Here is a 9,686-nt window from a genome sequence, read left to right as displayed (position 1 = left end):
TTTTGGATATTTTTGAAATTTTTATAATTCTAATAATTTTGGTAATTTTGGTTATCTTGGTAATTTTGATAAATTTGTTAAATTTGATGTGTTGATCTGTCAGCATTGATTCAATACATTTGATTTGCATATAACCATTTCCTTTGATAATTTTTTTCTAAATTTTCAAAATCTTCAAAACATTTAAAACAAATGATTTATTGATTAAATCTTACTAGGCTGGTACAAATATTTTTAAGAGTTTTTGTCACCCCCTTCAAAATTGGCCCGAAAAATCAGGGGGCAAAAAAAATATTTTTACAATAAACTTCAAAATTTCAATGAAAATTCAAGTGCAACCAGCTGAAATCAAATTAAAAGACATTCTTCTGCGTTTAAAATCATTTTTAGCATGTTTGGGTTTATTAAAAAATCTTAATTTTTTTTGAAAATTTTCGATGCAAAATCTTTTTTTTCGATACAATTTTTATTTTTGTCAGATCTTAGATTTTTTGAAAACTAGAGATTGTAAAACAACTGAACTAGTGTAAAATGCATTTTATAACACTTTTTTCATTTAAATGTGAAGACTATGGCTTGTTATTAAAATTTTTATATTTTTTAATTATTTTGACCCCCCCCCCCCCCCCCCCCCCTTGACCTCGGCCAGGGCTGAGGGACAAAAACTTTTTTAAATATTTGCATTGGCCTTACGTCTTCACAGCCCTCACCCCTTATCGAATGAATTTGATTCAGTCACGTTCACTCCCTCACATTCATTCATCCAACTCCAACATTAATTCTCTGCTCCGCAAACGCGATCCACAACCCCTCACACCGTTCACGATCCACGCGCGCTCGCAGCTTGCTTTGATCTTCAACTTTCTTTCCCCGCCACGCGCGCGCTCTCACCACCTGGCCACGATCTTGGGCAAGAGTTTTATTTTGGAATTTTCTTCTGCGCCGCTCGGTCTCTCCATCATTCTGGTTGGAGCCGTCGCCCGGTACGGACGTGTTTTTCTTTCTTGTGAGAAGAAGCTAGCTTATTGCTCCGCTTGACTTATCATTTAGTGAGCACTGTGTGCGTGCGTGTGTGTGTGTGTTTTCGAAAGGAGAAAGCCCCCCTCCAAAAGAGGAAGAAGAAGACGCGTAAGAAGAGAAGGAGGAAGAAGACGAAGAAGGTTGTGTGATCTGAAGGAAATTAAAAGCAACGCTGCTGGTGGAGATTTGTGGATGAACTTGTGAGCTATTAGTGTGTGAGTGTGTGAGTGTGTGCGTTACGGACACACCGACACAACAGACTGTTTAGCTGATTGGAGGGTGAAAGAAAGTGTGCGCCCCTCTCTCCCCTATCCCCCCACCAACCGACTTCGCGGGCACACAGGTTGCTTTGATCGTCAGAGCGGGGACCTTTCAGAGGAGACTAAACGCTCCTCCTCGTGAGACAACGTCGTGCAGGTTTTATTTTATTTTTAATTTGAGAAGAGAAAAAAAAATTGGCTAATGTGTGCCAGTTGGTTGTGATAAGCCGCTCGTTTCCTTCGGACTTGCACCATTAAACGAACCCCTGTCTCACTAATCGGTATCTGATGAATTTCAGATAAGTTTTCGAAAATTTAATTAAGGTGAAATCGGCGCGCGCGCAATCGGAAAGAATCAGCAATTAGCCAAATTTTGACACTCGCGCGTGTGTTTGTGCGCGCCCCTCCAAAATTGACAAAGTTGGCGTTGGCGACATTCCTGACGGAAAGTGACAGCGCGCGTCCGCGCGACACAAACAGGAAGTGCGGTGTGACAGAAGGGAGATGACAAGGTGATCATCCAAGGAGGAAGGTCTACTAGTGAAAGCCAATCAATCGCTCGCTCGCAAGCGCTCGTGAAGGAGAAAGAAATCGAAAACAGTTGACCGAGAAAAGCGGCAAACAGGTTCGTCGTCGCCAGATGACAAATTGAAGTCTCTGGGGCTCTCTGGTCCAGGCAACAACAACAACAACAACAACAAACGCAAGCTTTTTCGCAGAAGAGAGGTGCGCACACGCACACTTGACGCACGCGTGCTGGGAGCAAAGGGAAGCACCTTGAAAAGGTAAGTCGGCGATTGGAATGCAAATAATATATTTTCACACACACATATATACAAAAGGATCACACACATAGGCGTTTATGCTTAAAAATTGATAAGCAGGTGAGATGACGATCAGTTTTAGAAATCCGGCAACTCTCTTGTCATAAATTTGTGTGTCATCAAAGTAAGCCGATGAGAGGGTCTTTCTTTCTTTCTTTTTACCTCGCTTCCCTTTTTGGTGTGGTACCTACCTTGTAATCTCTTCCGTTGAATTAATTTGAATTGAATGTCGCTGGCCAAATTTGGGAAATCGATTCGAGGTGGCCAAGACGAGTTAGGTTGACGGAAATATTGTTTAAATTGAAAATTGATTAATGTTGCCTACTTATTGTATAAAAAATGTTTTGCTGTTTGTTTATTGAAATTCTGATTGAAAAAATCTCTAAATTTAAAACTCTTTTAAGAAGTTGTTCATATAACTTTTTTTTTTGTTTTATTGATCTTGTATTTTAATACAAGATCAATAAAACAAAGAAAAATCATCCCTAATTTTTTTATATTAAAAAAAGAATTAGATCGATTTTAACAATCAAAATGAGTTTATGAGTTTATTTATCCTTGTTCAATTTTTTTCATACATGTTTGGACGTTGATATATGATATTTCTTGGTAATAATTCTGGATGGCCATCTCTAGAAAAACCGGTAAAACCAGAAATATATTATTTTACTTTAGTCAAAATTAAAATAAAATCTCTCAAATAATAAAACAGGTTTTTTGTGTCTGTACGAATATTATTCCATTTTTTTTATTTAATAATTCGGGAAAACTATGTTTGACACTGTGTAGTAGAGTTAAGTAGCTTGGCTTTGGATTGTCTTCTATTGTATTTCTCATGATACAGTGGACTCTCTGGCTGTTGATCTTCTCGATATCAATATTGCTCCAGCTGTCAATATTTTTCAGTCCCTTCCAATAGATTGGATTTGGCGATTGTCTACGCTCCATACGATTAAAAACCATGTTTGATCATTTTTTTTACAAGTTAAGTCATTTTTAAACTGGGTCGCGAAGTTTTTTTTTTTGAATTTAATTAAACATCCATTTTAAATTCTTTGCGGTTGTACAAAGTGTCATTATACTCAGCAAAATAAGCTTTATGAAGAATAATATCACCAATTTATGCTAATTAATTTTAGGACCCAATTGTCCACGAAAGTGGGAGGGGAGTTGAGTATTCCAAAAAAAAAAGCGTCCACGTGGCTTATGGATGGTCCCTAACTACACTAATAATAATTTTTGGAGCACACTTTGAAGAATATTCGCATATTATATCTCGTGTTAGTTTTAAAAAGGTCCTAAGTGCCAACTGTGATCGAAACCGTTTTCAGACCAGTTCTTGATCAATTTACAAATTTTCAAAATCAAAAATGTTTTGTACTACACGCCCATTAATTACTCTTTACAGAAAACAATAAAAAATTGATTTTTTTTCTGAGAAAAAAAATCAAATAAATGTCGGAGGTCGCGATGGCTGAAACGATGTATTGTATACTTATCAGAAATATGTATTTTCATCTTCTCTGCCTAAACTGTGCAGTTTAATCATTTAAAATAATTTTTTTTTCCAAATGTTCTAATAGCTTTGCACATTATTTTCTAAAACAAGATAAAGTTTTTATGATCTTGAAATTGGAAAACATCGTGGGCATGGAGATGGAAAATTCTTTAAATCCTTTGAGTTTAAAAAAATCTTTTGGAAGAAATGAAAAAATATAACAAAACATACCTGCACCAAATTGCATCTATTTTATTGCATGTATTTAAAAAGTATTTTTATTCGTACATCAGCTTGAAACACATTGTAATTTGATTTAAATAAACACCTGAAAGAATCTACAAATCTCTGCTATTTATTTAATAGTCAAACACCAATTAATAATGAATACTCCGTAGTAATTTTTCAAATTAATTTCCTATGTACATAGGACCTTTTGACAAATAAAGTGAGATTTATTCTGAAATTGTAGTGAGGCCGTTGGATATTTTGTGAAGTTTATGTCTCTAACTTTTGAGGACTTTTGAGAAAAAATAGGTACACGGAAAAAAAATGGAAATTATTGCATCAACTTTGTTTTCATAAAAACACAATTTCCCAAAATATGTTTTTATTTTCGAGATTTTTTGATATGTTTTAGGGGACAAAAACCCGCAACTTTTGAGCCATAGAGAAACATGGCGAAAAATCTTCCACCAAGTTATAATTTTTTGAAAAAATAGTGATTTTTGGATTAAATTGAAATTTCATGAAAAACAAATTTTTGCAATTCCGTCGTGAAACTACTTACTTTTCCTGTCATTCTTGAACGACGAAATGGCCTACTTTTCTGTACCAAAAATAACAGAATCGAATAGCAACACTTTTCACAATAAATGCTGAAAAGTTCTACTTTTCAGCACTGAAATGGGTGCTGAAAAGTTGAACTTTTCAGCACTTTTTCAAAAAGCAACACTTTTCAATTTTTTTTAGATTTAAACGATTTATTGACAAAATGCATGAAAATTTTTCTTAAAATTTCACTCAATTGGTGTTTTTCGGAATTGCAAAAAATGTTGTATGGAACTCGTTGCAAAACTTGATTTTTTCAGCACTCTTCGTATTTATCCAACTCGGTGAACCTCGTTGGATAAATGTACGACTCGTGCTGTAAAAGTCCTATTTTTGCAACTTGTTGCATAAACTACTATGGACGTATTTTTAAATGTGAAATTGAATTTCCAATCGAAAAGTAATTCACTTTTTTTATAAAGGGCTCCGTTTTCAAGAAATAGCCACCGAAAGTTTGATTTTAGTGAAATATTTGCAGGTTTTTGATTTTTAAAAATAGTTGCCATGAGTGACCATTCCAATTTTTTTTGAAGGTTCTCAGAAAATTTGCTATAAAATTGTCTAAGAGACATTGAACATTGGACCTCGGGTAGCTGAGATATCTAAAAAAGAAAAAAAAGAAGAAACACGAAAATTTCAGTTTTCTAATTCTTACCCCAAAAAACCCACAATTTTCTAATGTCAATATCTCAGCAAATAATTTTCGATCTTAAAATTTTTCGATCTTTTCAAAAAAAAATACTTTCCTATATTTTGAATCAAGACTAACATTTGAAAAGGGCGTAATATTGAATGTTTGGCCCTTTTGAAATGTTAGTCTTGATTCAAAAATTTGGAAAGTATTTTTAGGAAATTGAGTTTTTGTAAATAAAATGGTAATAAAAATCTGCATATTTTTTTCCGTGTACCTATTTTTTTCTCAATAGTCCTCAACAATACCTACAACTTTGTCAAAGACACCAAATGGATCAGAAAATAAGTTACAGCTGTTTGAATATTTACGTACCATTTTTGTTAGGACAGCTGCCAAAATTGTATGGAGAATGACACAAAATAGCTTCTTTGGTCATAGGAAAGGCTCCTACAAAATTTGAGCCAAATCAAATAATACAAAAAATAAAAATAAACGAAATCAGGCAATTTTGATGAGAATTGCTCAGAATCAAGAAACATTCAAGACTGATTTTTGCTAATAAAAACAGCTTTGGAACTAGTGACATTTGAAAAACATTAATTGAAATAAAAAAAAGTATTTGTAAATAATGAACTAAGAATTCCAGTTTTAGCAGAATTTTTTTAAACTTGTAAAGATATTTGGAAATCCTGGCAATTCCTTAAAAAAAATATTAAACAATTAAATCCAATCACTAATAGCTGTAAATTATGCTTGATTTTTTTAAAACATTAGACTGTTAAAAATGGGGTGAACGCGTTAACCCGTTCTGTACACTTAAATTATGTTTTCACGAGTTTAAATCAAAAGGCAAACAATAAGAATGTTTTACTCATATCAATAATGTTTTATTGGAAACTATATTTATGATTTGAGCACTAAAATATATTTCATCATTTTTGAAAAAGTTTATTTTTGTGTTTGAAATTTTTTTTCGCCCCCTCCGAGGTCGAGGTCAAGGTGCCATCCATAATTGAAGTAGCTTTGTTCGAGGATTGTACAACTCAACTCGAGTCCCAATTTCCTTTACCCCAAATAATTGAATTCTGAAAAAAAATCAGCTAAACTGCAAATCCCTTCACTCCCTTTTTGCAAAAGTGTCATATTTCCGGTGGCCAATCCGACATCGGCCTACCAACCATAATCCAACGAGTTGACCCACTTTGTTGACCAAACCACATTCGTTCGTACTTGGGGCTATAGGCCACACAGAGGCTAGTACGTACTAATAAACGTTTCCACCTTTTTGTGGGTGATAATAAAAGCCACCGAGGTTTCGCATCGCCCGTGTTGGAAAGAAAGCTTTGCCTTTTTTATTTTTTTGCTTTGATTTGATTTGTTTTATGTTAGCTTTTTCTCTCCGATCACAATCTCATACGACCGCAGGAGTGAGGCTAATCAAAACTTTTTTGCGATTAAATCAAATTCATAAAGTTTGATTTACATTGTATTTTTTTCTATTTGAGCTTTTGTGGAAATGTTTCCAACATGAATCACAATTTAGGAAAACGCACCGTCACAGCTTAGGAATTTGGCGTCGAGACGTCTCGTTAGGCGCGAAAGTCCTCCACGCGTAAAGAAGTAATTTGTCAACGAGATTTCATGAAAAAAAGGAGGTTTCGTAACCACCGATTTGACGCATGGGTTAAATTGAATTAACAATGCGTCATTTCGAGCAGCGTCGGATGTGAGATTTGTGGGAGTTTAACTTTGACACAAGGTTTTTAAGCAATATGTTCCGTCATTACTGCTTTATTATTGTTGTTTGTGCCAAGTGTTTGTTTATTTATTTAGATTGAACAAAAAGGCTCTTTTCTCTTTGATAGTTTATCTGAGATCTATCAATAATTCAACTAAATAATAATTTAAGCAGAGATTACATCCATTTTTGCCCAGTCATTATCAGCTTCCAGCAATCTTATCTCATTGCAAAAAATCTCAACACGTTGTGCAACTTCAACAACCGGAACAAATTTGGCACCGAAGGGGGTCCCTCAAGTCCTTGAACTGCCGCACCCCAAAACCATTTCGTTTGGAACATTCCGCGAAACGGAGTGAAACCCCGAATGTTTGAAAAGGCCACTACACCACCACCATCAGAGTGGACACATTTTTCGACCATCTGTTCCTCTCCTCTGGGCGACCACCGCCGAAAAAGGCCGGCTGGATCGCTGGAATGCCATTTCTCCTTAACCCTTGATTGCAATTTGTTACGTTATATTTGCATGCAGTTTTGAATAATTTTTCAAAAAATTAAATTATAAACGTTTTCAACCAATCTTAAAACAAAACAATAAAATAACCAAAATATGGAAAGCGTCGAGGGTTAACGACTGTTCAGCTTCCCTCATCATCATCAGCATCGATGGTGGTGGCTTAAGGGGCCGTTTTTTTTAAGGCGGAAAGAGTGACCAACGCGACGACGCACGACAGACACTGAGGAACACCTGAAGTCACACTCTTGTGCGAGCACACACACACACACACCGGCCACTACTTTCTCTTAATTCCGATGCGATGATTAATAAATAAACATATATGCGCAAGCCGCGAAACTTGAGACAGACCTCGCCTCACCTCCGTCCGACGCTGGGGTTCAGAGCGGAGGTCCAACGAACCACCGACTGGAGGAATTTGAGAATTATAAAATATGCGCAGTAGGCCGCAACCGTGACACGAATGCCGGCAAACAACGCAACACCAAGTGCAAATCCGCGTAGAGCCAGCGCACGAGCCGGAATTCTGGCTGATTGTGTGGGGGGGCGAATCGCATCAGCTGAGTCTGAGTCGATGTCTGTCAGCTGATTCATTCGATTAGCAATGCTGCCAGTTATATACTTCAAACTGAGGGCCTCGTGGCGTGGTGGTTAGCGGCTTCGGCTGCCGATCCCTAAGTTGCTATGGGGCGTGGGTTCGATTCCCGCCTTATCCTCCTGGCCTTCTATCAGATAGGGAAGTAAAACGTCGGTCCATTTGCGTAAAAGAGGTTTTGGGTAACTCACCACACATAACCTTCGGACGCCTAGAAATGAGCAGAAACTAGCAACAGAGCCCACAAAACAACCGGAGGTCGTTAAAGTCGATTGCTTTGCTTTTTTACTTCAAACTATATAAGGAAGTATATAAGAAAATACATTATACTAATATAAATCACCAAAAAATCAGGATCAACTCGGATCGCTTTGAACCTTTCGACAAAGTTGTGAGAAATTAAATTTCCTACAAGATTCTCACACTTGGACAATTTTGAGTATCCCTGATGTCGATTTTTTTTATTGTCTCCCTATTGTGCACCCAAAAAGTTCAAGATTATTTGAAGTTTGACATGCAACTCCGAAAACTTATTGTTCTTTTTTTGCTTTTCGTTTAATGGCTTATCACAAACTTCAATTATTTTTAGGAAATGTTCTTAACATAACTTCTTTTGGCAGTGCAAATCAAGAAGTTTTTCTATGGAGACTAGGTAAAAAATTCAGCAAACAAGTATAATGAAAAACACTTCCTAACATTTTTTTATTTGAAATAAATCTATGCATTAAAAAAACAATAAATTTCAGTATGTGCTTGAATCAGAAATCTTGTATATTTACTACACCCTCAAGAGATGTCAAAAAGAGAGTTCCGGATTCGATATCAAGGATCTACATTTTTCAGTTAAACAAAATTTATCTTCGATGTGGAAAGTTTCTGGAGAATTGAGGGATAAAAATTTGAAAAAAAATCCAAATTAAAAAAATGAAGCATTTAAATTTCTACGACAAAAATAAAAGCTTTAGTATAATTAAAAACTTGATTTATAATTATACAGTTAAAATATCATTTACTCTTTACTACAACCCTGCCTCATGACAGGCTTCATTCAATGGAATCTTTAAAAAAAATCATTTTGCAATCAATTTAATAACTTTCAAAACTAACTTAATCCACCTATGTGGTTGGAGCCTTCCTCACTTATTACCAACGATGGCTGATATGATGGAATTGTACAAAATTTTCATCTATTTTTAAGATCCGGAATAAAAAAGTACATAAATATCACTTAAGTGGCCATATCTCGAGACAGGGTTGCCAGATCTTTAATGTTTTAGACTCGTTGGAAAGGTCTTTTGATAACCCAACCAACGATGGGTTGGATGGTGGATCCGAACATAGTTTACATACATTTAAGTGAGATCCGGCTTCCAAAAAGTACATCAATATCACTTAAGTGGGCATATCTCGAGACAGGGTTGCCAGATCTTCAATGTTTTGAACTCTTTGGAAAGGTTTTTTGATAACCTAACTAACGATGGGTCGGATGGTGGATCCGGACATAGTTTACATACATTTAAGTGAGATCCGGCTTCCAAAAAGTACATCAATATCACTTAAGTGGGCATATCTCGAGACAGGTTGCCAGATCTTCAATGTTTTAGGCTCATTGAAAGGTCTTTTGATAACCAACCAACGATGGGTCGGATGATGGACCCGACATAGTTTACATACATTTAAGTGTGATCATATATGTGAAAACACATTTTTATACATAACTTTTGAACTACTAATCGAAACTTCAATCTGTATAAAACTCGATCTATGGG

General features: G+C 35.7%; 1 protein-coding gene across 1 annotated transcript in view; it reads left to right on the top strand.

The window, feature by feature from the left end:
* Positions 1 to 1,969: 1,969 nt before the first annotated feature.
* LOC6036521 overlaps positions 1,970 to 9,686 on the top strand; it is an 82,616-nt gene continuing 74,899 nt past the window's right edge. The window contains exon 1 of the mRNA XM_038248223.1: positions 1,970 to 2,065. The gene's annotated coding sequence lies outside the window, so the exon portion shown is untranslated. The remainder of the gene's footprint in view (positions 2,066 to 9,686) is intronic.

The sequence above is a fragment of the Culex quinquefasciatus genome, chromosome 1 (assembly GCF_015732765.1).
Source record: "Culex quinquefasciatus strain JHB chromosome 1, VPISU_Cqui_1.0_pri_paternal, whole genome shotgun sequence".
Lineage (NCBI taxonomy): Eukaryota > Metazoa > Arthropoda > Insecta > Diptera > Culicidae > Culex > Culex quinquefasciatus.
The sequence above is the reverse complement of the archived record's forward strand: the minus strand, read 5'-3'. Positions and strand labels throughout refer to the sequence as shown.